This window comes from Apodemus sylvaticus, chromosome 4 (genome assembly GCF_947179515.1).
Source record: "Apodemus sylvaticus chromosome 4, mApoSyl1.1, whole genome shotgun sequence".
In the NCBI taxonomy this organism is placed as follows: Eukaryota; Metazoa; Chordata; class Mammalia; order Rodentia; family Muridae; genus Apodemus; species Apodemus sylvaticus.
In genome coordinates this window covers 153,254,209-153,265,358 of record NC_067475.1, presented here as the reverse complement: position 1 = coordinate 153,265,358, position 11,150 = coordinate 153,254,209, and positions in this window count along the sequence as shown.

Below are 11,150 nucleotides of genomic sequence, written 5' to 3'. Positions count from 1 at the left end.
GTTTGCCTTTTGCCATCTAGTTCTCACTGGTGTTAGTTTGTCTTGTCAGTGCTGGACTCACCAGAGCAAGCTGCCCCTTCCCAGTTGGCCTCTGGTGCACAGCTTACCTCCTGCACTGCTTGTAGACAGGGTGCTGCTGCCCAGGATGTTCAGATCCCAAAACAGGCACCCTAAGGCTCCCGCTGGGGCCCGCTGGATTCACTGGAGCACACTGACTTCTCCCAGCTGGCCGCCCAGAAACCCAGCTAGCCACTTGCAAGACTTGGAGATGTGGTGCTGCCGCCCAGGCTGATCTGGGCAGCAGAACTCCCAACCGGGTTGGTGCACACAAGGCTAGCCTAGCTGCTCAGGCCCTGAGTCTAGGCAAAAGCCTGGCAGGCCAATGTCGGTGCAAAGTTCCCCTCAGCTGTGGGTGTTAATTGGGTGTGTCAGGTGGCTAGGATGGTGGCGTGCGCGAGTTCCCTGAGAGTGCTGGGAGAGTCTGCTGGGCTAACAACCTCCTGGCTGGGTCAGCACACAGATGGCCCAACGAGCAGCCCAGGGCCTGGGGGCAGTCCAGGGCCTGACCGGCTGAGACCCCTGCTATGTCCGCCTTGGGCTATGCCTGTTAACTGGTTTGGTTTTGCCTGCTAGGTCTCTCTGGCTTCCCGTAGGCAAAATGGCGGCGGTGCGCGCTGGCCCAGGCAAACAAGCTCCTGGCTGGGTCGGCACACAGATGGCCCGCAGAGCAGCCCAGGACCTGGGGGCAGTCCAGGGCCTTACCGTCTGAGACCCCTGCTATGTCCGCCTCGGGCTATGCCTGTTAGCCGGTTTGGTTTTGCCTGCTAGGTCTCCCTGGCTTCCCTTAGGCAAAATGGTGGTGGTGCGCGTGCAGGCCTGGGAGGAAAAAAACCTCCTGGCCGGGTTTGCACCCCGGTGGACCCCCGATCAGCCCAGGGCCTGGGTGCAGGCCAATGCCCGTCGGGCTTAGACCCCCGCGATGTTGGTCTCGGGTTATATTTGCGTACCTCAGTCTGATTTCTCTGGCGACCGAGAACCAATATTCTATACCCCATTTTTAATAGGGTCATTTGATTCTCTGGAGTCTAACTTCTAGGGTTCTTGCACTCTATATTAGCACTCTATAGGGTAGGTAATGATATTTTCCCAATATGTTAGTTGTCATTTTGTCCTATTGACACTGTTCTTTGACTTTCAGAAGCTTTGCAATTTTATGAGGTCCCATTTGTCAATTCTTGATCTTAGAGCATTGGTGTTCTGTTCAGGAAAATTTCCCCTGTGCCCATCTGTTTGAGGATTTTCACCCATTTTCTCCTCTATTAGTTTAATTGTATCTGGTTTCATATGGAGGTCCTTAATCTTCTTGGACTTGAGCTTTATACAAGGAGATAAGAATGAATTTATTTGCATTCTCCTACATGCTGACTGCCTGTTGAATCAGCACCATTTGTTGAAAATGCTTTTCCCCCCCACTGGATGATTTTAGCTCCTTTGTCAAAGATCAAGTGACCATAGGTGCATAGGTTTATTTCTGGTTCAATTCTATTCCATTGATCTACCTGCCTGTCTCTGTACTAAGACCATACAGTTGTTGTCAGAATTGCTCTGTAATACAGCTTGAGGTCAGAGATGGTGATTCCCCCAGAAGTTCTTTTATTGTTGAGAATAGTTTTTGCTATCCTGAGTTATAGTTTTTATAAAACTATATAGTTATATATTGTTTTTATAGTTATAGTTTTTGTTATTCCATATTAATTTGCAAATTGCCATTTCTAACTCTATGAAAAATTAACTTAGATTTTTGATGAGGATTGCATTGAATCTGTAAATTGCTTTTGGCAAGATGGCCATTTTTCCTATATTAATCCTGCTAATCCATAAGCTTGGGAGATCTTTCTGTCTTCTGAGAACTACAATTTCATTCTTCAGAGACTTGAAGTTCTTGCCATACAGATGTTTCCCTTTTTGGTTAGAGTCACACCAAGGTATTTTATATTACTTGTGACTATTGTGAAGAGTGTCATTTCCCTAATTTCTTTCTCAGCCTCTTTATTATTTGAATATAGGAAGAATACAAAGAATACAGCTTTGTTTGAGTTACTTTTTTATCCAACCACTGGGCAGAAGTTGCTTATCAGAATTAGGAGTTCTCTCGTGGAATCTTTGGGGTCACTTAAGTGTATTATTATATCATCTGCAAATGGTGATATTTTGACTTCTTCCTTTGAAATTTGTATAACTTTGACCTACTTTTGGTGTCTAATTCCTCTGACTAGGGCTTTGAGTACTATATTTAATAGATATGGAGAGAGTGGGTAGATTTGTTTAGTCCTTGATTTTAATGGGAATGCTTCAAGTTCTCTCTAATTAGTTTGATGTTGGCTACTGGTTTGCTGTATATTTCTTTCATTATGTTTAGGTATGGGCCTTGAATTCCTAATTTTTCCAAGATTTTTATCATGAAAGCATCTTTCAAATGCTTTCTCAGTATCTAATAAAATGGTCATGTGGTTATTTTGAGTTTGTTATATAGTGGATTATGTTGATGGATTTCTGTACATATAGAACCATCTCTGCATCCCTGGCATGAAGCCTACTTGATCATGATGGATGATCATTTTTCTGTGTTCTTGGATTCGGTTTGTGAGAATTTTATAGAGTATTTTTACATCTATATTTATAAGGAAAAATGGTCTGAAATTATTTTTCTTTGTTGGGTCTTTGTGTGGTTTAGGAATAAACATAATTGTGGCTTCATATGATTGAATTGGGTAGTGTTCCTTCTGTTTCTAATTTGTGGAATAGTTTGAAGAGTATTGGTATTAGGTCTTCTTTGAAGGTCTGATAGGATTTTGCACTAAATATATCTGGTCCTGGGCTTCTTTTGGTTGGGAGACTTTTAATGACTGCTTCTATTCCTTTAGGGGTTTTGGGACAGTTTAGATGGTTTCTCTGATCCTGATTTAATGTTGGTACCTGGTATCTGTCTAAAAAATTGTCCATTTTATCCAGATTTTCCAATTTTGTTGAGTATAGGCTTTTGTAGTAGGATCTGATGATTACTTTTTTTTTTTTTTTAAATTTCCATGGTTTTTCATTGTTATGTCTCTCTTTTCATTTCTGATTTTGTCAGTTTAGATTCTGTATCTGTGCTCTCTGGTTAGTCTGGCTAATGGTTTATCTATCTTGTTGATTTTCTCAAAGAACAAGCCCCTAGGTTTGTTGATTCTTTTTATAGTTCTCTTTGTCTTTACTTGGTTGACTTACGCCTGCTGTTTGATTATTTCCTGCTATCTACTCATCATGGATGTATTTGCTTCTCTTTGTTCTAGAGTTTTCAGGTGTGCTGTCCAGCTGCTAGCACATGCTCTCTCTAGTTTCTTTTTGGAGGCACTCAGAACTATGAGTCTTCCTCTTAGCACTGCTTTCATTGTGTCCATAAGTTTGGGTATGTCATGGCTTCATTTTCATTAAATTCTAAAAACTTTTTAATTTCTTTCTTTATTTCTTCCTGACCAAATTATCATTGAGGAGAGTATTGTTTAGCTTACATGTATATGTGGGTTTGTGTTGTTTGGGTTTTTTTTTCTTGCTGTTGTTGTTATTGAATACCAGCTTTATTCTGTTGTGGCTGTCTATATTTTGATGTTAATTCTGCTTTACCAGGAGGGACTGTCTGGAACAAGGAATGAGTCACTCAGGTGACTTCTTATGAACCTTCCCCTGAATGAATAAAGGGACCAATCATTTTATGCGTGAGTAAGTGGGACTTCTGGGTTGGGTAGAGGAGACAGGAAGCAGGATAGCATTAGGGGCTTCTAGACAGGGATAGCAAGAGGACAAGATATAGCTGCTAGTGTCTACCAGCTCATATGGTGAATCCACAAGAATTTACCACTGGAAAATTTAGATTTAATATGGTTTACAAGATTAAGATTCTATTAGTTCCAGGACAGCCAGGGCTACACAGAGAAACCGTGTCTTGAAAAACCAAACCAAAACAAAAAAAAAAAAAGAAGGAAGAAAGGAAGAAAGGAAGAAAGGAAGAAAGGAAGAAAGAAAGAAAGAAAGAAAGAAAGAAAGAAAGAAAGAAAGAAAGAAAGAAAGAAAGAACCCTGAAGTGTAAAGAAACCATCCCAGTTTGGATGCATCCTGTTGTGCATGGAGCAATAGTAAAGGTGCTTTGTGGACCAGAATGTGCCCACTCAATGCTCCAACTAATGAAAACGCAAATTTATTTTAAAGGAAAAAAAGTCTAAATGGAGAGGTAGCTGAAAGGACTCCCTGATGAGAAAGAGCTTCCTAGAAAGTTGATCTTGTAGTCTCAGCCCCCCAGAGCATACAGAGACCATTAGTGATAGGGGCTAGGGTACAAGGTTTTATTTTATCCTAAGTTGGCTACAGAACTTGGTATGACTGTCTACATGGTATTGGTTTCATAAGCATAATGAGAAATACATGATTTACAGGGGTCCTGGAGATTTGCTCTATAATTGCAGAAAGTAGTGTCTGGAAGGGTTAAAGATCCTCAAAGGCTGCTGTGAGAAGCTGTGAAATTACATAGGATGTTGGAGAGGCCGAAAACTTGAGACAGTAACTGAACACTGTTGGCATGGAGTGGGGCTGACCCAAGAGAGAGGCAATAGATGGTATAGGTAGCAGAACTGAAAAGATAGGACTACTCAAGCCAATTTTGGCCCAGATAACTTCATCAATCCTGGACATGGAGCTGCAGGAATATTTTTCCCATTGTTGGCTTTTGGTCTTTGGCATCTTCCTCTTTTCTTGTTTTTCTTCCATTATTACATTCTCAAATGGTAATGTTTACCCTGTGCCAATGTATGTTGGAACTATGTAACTTTTTTATGTTATAGGGGTTCATAGAAGATCTAACAAACAAAATAATCTAAAAATTAAAACATTAGAGATTTCCGTGAAAACATTGATATAACTGATTTTAAAGGAAGTTGTGGAAATTAGCCAGGAGTCAAAGAAAATCAGATTCAACATTGCCTGATCTGAGAAACTTTTTATTACAATGAACTGCTAAGGTTTGAAGTTTCAATGTTGCAGAAGTTAGGATTATTTAGTTTAGCTTGCATAATACCCAATGTATACAAAATTAACTATAAAACAGTTGCGAGTGAAAACCTCAATACTCCTATAGTCATTTGAGAAATATAAGTGATAGTTTAAACTTGCCCTAATTTGATTCAAGTGGCTTTAGTAGAAAGAGCTATCACACTTTTATGTAAGAATTGATTCTAAGTTTCCAATTTCAGTACTCAGACTTAGTACCAGAACCTTGTACATGGTAAGGATGCAACCTACTAAGAGAATCTGCATAATTCACTGTAATTTCTTCCAAGTGTGCTTATACAACTCAGGTTTTGCCTGTGTAAGATGAGTGGTTATAATAAAAGGTTCCAACTTCAAAAAAAAAAAAAGATTCTATTAGTTGAACCCAGCAATTGAATTATCATTTTTTCTGAACTCAGGCTGTCCGGAGTTTTCCTTCACTCAGCAGTATGTCGGGTTTCAAGAAAGAAAGATATGGAAGGGAAGCGTGACTTTGCCAGATGTACTAAAGCCAGTTACTCTCAGACCTGGCAGTCTCTCCAGCAAGTTCTTATCACATGGAGACGCTGAGTCAGAGCTCCAAAATCTCTCCACCCAGATCGCTAAGTTTGCAGTGGCAGATCACTACCACATCAGCCCCATGCTTCAAAACCCCCATGGCCTTTCCTGCTACAGGTGGCCAACCAACATGGTAGGCAAGAATCTACTAGAAATTTAAAATTATTAGCTTGACAGTTAGAGTTTTATTTTAAGTGAGTTGGTGGGTACCGCTGAAATGTGGACTCAAGTTCACAGGGAATTGAAAGAAAGCAGGCTTTGAGGTCCCCTGCTTTTGGGACTGCAGGCTGCTCTGAGTCAGGAGAAGGATGATGAAAAAGCCTACATCTTGGGACCGATATTGATTTAAGTGTGAATTTATAATATTGGGATTATTTGCATTTAGGATAGATTTATATACAGGTTCTGTCTGAATCAAGTGGAATTTCGCCTGCAGTTCAGAAATAAGATAGGGAAAATTAGTCACTGACTCCAAGTAGAGAGGATAAATACATGCTCTCAACAGGTATTAATTAATAATGTCTGTAGCTCCAGGTAGAGAGCTCCAACAGATAGATATTATAACAGGAATTAATAAAATTAATGTCTGTGGTTCTGGGCAGAAAGCTGAACAGATAGATGGTATAACAAAACAGCTGTTCTAGGAAGAAGACTGGTATACAGATACACTGCACTGCTACATCTCCCTGGATACTCAAATTCTTTCTAACATGGGCTCCATGGGAATTTTGGGTTTAAATCCTGCTTTGATTAGATGCCTGCTTATAAGCAGGTATAGATAGACGTCTGTATCAATTGTTTTAAAGATGGTATAAAGGCATATTTTTCTGATATACCACATAGGATACTCAAATTCTGTCTAACATGGCCTCCATGGGAATATTGGTTTATTATCCTGCATGGCAAAATAGAAAAGGCCTAAGAATAGGCACATACAGTATTTTAGTTTACGCCATTTATTTTGGATTGTTTCAATTTTCAAAATGGGTGTGATTTTTGTGGTTATATAATTCCTCTGATAGAGATGTCAGTTTTTCTGGTTACTAGCTCAAGGATATGCTGATTTGGGAGAAAGGTTTTGTCTTTGCATTTTTAGAAAAAGTGATTAGTGCCTATAAACCTTCTAGAGTAATATGGATCAGATTTGATAGAGGAAGAGCCCCAGAGAACTAGATTCCAAATAATCTTTCAGCCAGATCTAGTCAGGACATAGACATCAGAGTCTAGTACAATCATTGGTGTGACCTCCTTAAGATCAACCATTCCCCTCTTTTTCCCTACCTTCCCCACCCTCATTCAACAATATCTTAATGCCCATATTCAGCTTGAAAAAATTAAGAGTCATTGTCTCTGGCTGAAAGTCAAAGGCCTCAGGAGTTCAAGCAGGTCAGTTCAACATGTCTGATCATGAAACTTACCAAGGCTGTCTGTTATATATTATACAAATCTCCAAACAAAATTTCAGTATCATCAAAAGAACTTTTTTGTTTGATTCCCTGGGCTTTGGGGCTGGAGGTGGTTATCCTAAGGTTGCCCTTTTAGAGAATATAGTAATGGTCATAATGGGAACAGGGAAGAAATAGCTATAATTGATTTTCTAGCCATAATCTCATTTGGTAGAAATCTTTATAATTGTTACTAAGTTGAAGTCATAATTTATTTGGTACAGAATTTATTTTGATACAAAATCAAGGTTTTCATTGGTATGAATTTCTTCTTTTGATGCAAAAATTTTGTAAGTATAAAGCTTGGACCCAGTCCTTCTATAAATGCCATTATAAAGTGATATGAGATGTTTAAGCTTGTGAGTTAAGGACCAAATAGCAAAGACCATAGGCTCTGAGTTTATGGTTAGGGTGTTTTTAGATATTTTAATTAGAAATAGCTACGTATAATTAATGCAGAAGAGTCTAGATTACTTTACACAGATAGTTGGTTCTCAAGAACATCAGAAATCCATAGAATGTGACATTTAATGTTATTTATTCACTTACTGTTGAGACCAATCTGCTCCTCACAGCTTCCCATTCATTGATTCAGAGGAGCACCTGAATATCTTACCTCCATGTGAGGCTGTGCATTGTGGCTAGGTGTCCACGTTGCAGAAATTGCCTATCTCTCCTGCAGATCTGTACTGTTTCCGAAAGGACACAATTTACAGGTTTGGACTGCTTAGTTCTATGGAGACATAATAGGCCAGACGTTAACAATTCCTGTTTCTCAAAAGTCTGTCAGATGACCCTGGGCCAGAAGACTGAAGACTGATGCTCCAACATCCTGACTTACTGGGGCTATATAGGTAAGCAGCTGTCTCTACAATTTGTCTCAGTTCTGGAATCTGTGTTAGGCTTCCTATAGTTTCAGATAAATGTTGGTCATTCTCAGATTCGATGGGGTTGAAAGACTACTTATAGTTTCATAGCTAACCTAGGCTATTTACATTGAGAGAACAGAGGATGGTTTTCATATGGCATTCAATATAAAGCCAGGACATAATTTAGATGTAGAATTATAAGTCTTTTAATTTAGGTTAAATGGCAGTGTTCTATTTTGTTGATAAAAATGATGGACTAGGTGTTAGGTCAATTTTGTACTTTATAAATTGCAAATGTTAATAGTTGTGCTCAATTTATATTTGAGAGAAAAGTTTTATTTTTATTAGAACAGAAAGGGAGAATTGTTGTGAATCGCCCTGGTGATGCCTGCATTTTGATGGCAATTACATTTTCCTCCCAGGCATTATCTGGAAGAGGAATAAGTCACTTACTCAGGTGACTTCTTGTGAAATTTCCCCTGAATGAATCACTGGGTGAGAAGGTGGTATTTCTGGGTTGGACAGAGAAAGAGAGGAAGCAGGAGAGAGTTAGGGGGCTTTTGGATAGGGATAGCAAGAGGACAAAATGTAGCTGCTAGTGTCTCCCAGCTTATATGGTGAATTCTGGTGGATTGGCAACGGGAGGATTGAGATTTAATATAGCTTACAAGATTAGGATTCTATTAGTTGCAGCCAGTGATTGAGTTACCATTGTTTCTGAACTAAGTTTGAGTGTTTTCATTAATGCAGCAGTTCGACTGGGTTCAAGAGAGAAAGGCAAAGTGTGGGTTTGCCAGATTGTACCATAAAGGCCATGGAGGTTTTGAAGCATGGGGTTGGCATGGTAGTGACCCACAAGTGAGATTTTAGTGAGCTGGGTGGAGAGAATTTGGAGCTCTGAGTCAGAGAGTCTCCATGAGATTAGAACTGGCCAGAGAGACCACAGGGCTGAGAATAGCTGTGTGTAGTGAGGGAATTTCCTATTCTTTTTAATAGTTCCCACTACAGTGATCTGATAAGATGTGTGGGATTATTTCAATCTTCTTATATCTGTTGAGGCCTGTTTTGCAACCAATTATATGTCAGTTCTGGAGAAGGTACCACAAGGTGCCGAGAAGAAGTTGTATTCTTTTCTTTTAGGATGAAATGTTCTGTATATATATATATATGTTAAATCCATTCAGTTCATAACTTCTGTTAGTTTCACCCTGTCTCTCTTTTGTTTCCATGATCTGTCCATTGATGAGAGTGGGGTGTTGAAGTCCCCCCTATTATTGTGTGAATTTCAATGTGTGCTTTGAGCTTTAGTGAATGTGGATGCTCTTACATTTGGGACACTGATGTTCAGAATTGAGAGTTAATCTTGGTAGATTTTTTCCTTTGATGAATATGAAATGTCCTTCCTTATCTTTTTTGATAACTTTTGGTTGAAAGTCAGTTTTATTCGATATTAGAATGGCTACTCTAGGTTGTTTCTTGAGACAATTTGCTTGGACTTTTTATTTTTTCTCAGACTTTTACTCTGAGGTAGTGTCTGTCTTTGTTACTGAGGTGTGTTTCCTATATGCATCAAAATGCTAGGTCCTGTTTAAGTATTCAGTCTGTTAATCTATCCCTTTTTTGGGGGGGAATAGAGTCCATTAAGAGATATTAAGGAAAAGTGATTCTTCTTCTTTTGGGTTTGTTGAAAAAATATTATTTTCTTGCTTTTTCTAGAGTGTTGTTTCCCTCCTGTTGGAGTTTTCTATTTATTATCCTTTGTAGTACAGGAGTTGTGGAAAGATATTGTCTAAATCTGGTTTTGTCGTGGAATATATTGGTTTCTCCATGTACTTTAATTGAGAGTTTTGCTAGGTAAAGTAGCCTGGGCTGGCATTTGTATTCTCTTAGGATCTGTATGACATTCGGACAGGATCTTCTGGCTTTTACACTCTCTGAAGAGATGTCTTGTGTAATTCTGATAGATCTGTCCTTTTCTATTACTTGACCTATTTCCTTTACTGCTTTTAATATTCTTTGTTCTGTGTATTTGGTATTTTGATTATTATGTGATAGAAGAAGTTTCTTTTTTGGTCCAGTCTATTGGGATTTCTGTAGGCTTCTTGTTTGTTCATGGGGATTTCTTTCTTTAGATCAGGAAAGTTTTCTTCTATAATTTTCAGTAATTATAATTTTAATTAGTAATTAATAATTTAATTTAGTAATTAATAATTTTAATAATTTCTGGGCCCGAGAGGTGTACTCCCTTCTATACCTATTATCTTTAGGTTTGATCTTCTCATTGTGTTCTGTATTTTCTGGATGTTTTGGGTTAGGAGCTTTTTGCATTTTGCCTATTCTTTGACTATTGTGTTAATGTTTTCTATGGTATCTTCTGCCCCTGAGATTCTTTTTTCTATCTCTTGTATTTTGTTGGTTATGCTTTCATCTGTAACTCCTAGTTCCTTTCCTAGGTTTTCTATCTCCAGGCTTGTCTCCCATTGTGATTTCTTTATTATTTCTATTTTGAGTTTTAGATCCTGGATGGTTTTGTTCACTTCCTTCACCTGTTTGGTTTGGTTTTTCTGTAATTCTTTAAGGGATTTTTGTGTTTCCTCTTTAAGGGGTTCTACTTGTTTACCTGTGTTCTCCTGCATTTCTTTATGGGAATTATTTATGTCCTTCTTAAAGTCCTCTATCATCATCATCATGAGATGTGATTTTAAATCTGAATCTTGCTTTCCTGGTGTGATAGGGTATCCAGAACTTGCTGTAGTGGCAGAATTGGGTTCTGATGATGCCAAGTAACCTTGGTTTCTGTTTCTTATGTACTTGCCCTTGTCTCAAGCCAAGGTAGACTGATCATGTCTAGTGCTACCTGCCCTTGTCATCTCTGACTGGAGCCTGTCCCTCCTAAGATCCTGATTATGTCAGAACTCCTCAAAGTCCAACTGTCTGTGATCCTGTGATTTTGGGTCCTGTGATCCTGATATGCTGTTGTGTCAGAGCTCCTGGGAGTCAAGCTTTCTCTGGGTGTTGCAGGGGTGAGTGGGGAACCAGAGGGTTTACTCCAGGCAGAGTTGCAAGTTGGAAGGAACCCCTGGCTCTGGCTGGGCAGGGTTTTGTGTTTTCCTGGTTTCTGTGGGGTTCTTAAGTATGCTGGGTGTTGGGGAAGATGTTGCAGCCTCAACGGTAATGTTGAGTGTGTCAGAGCTCCAGT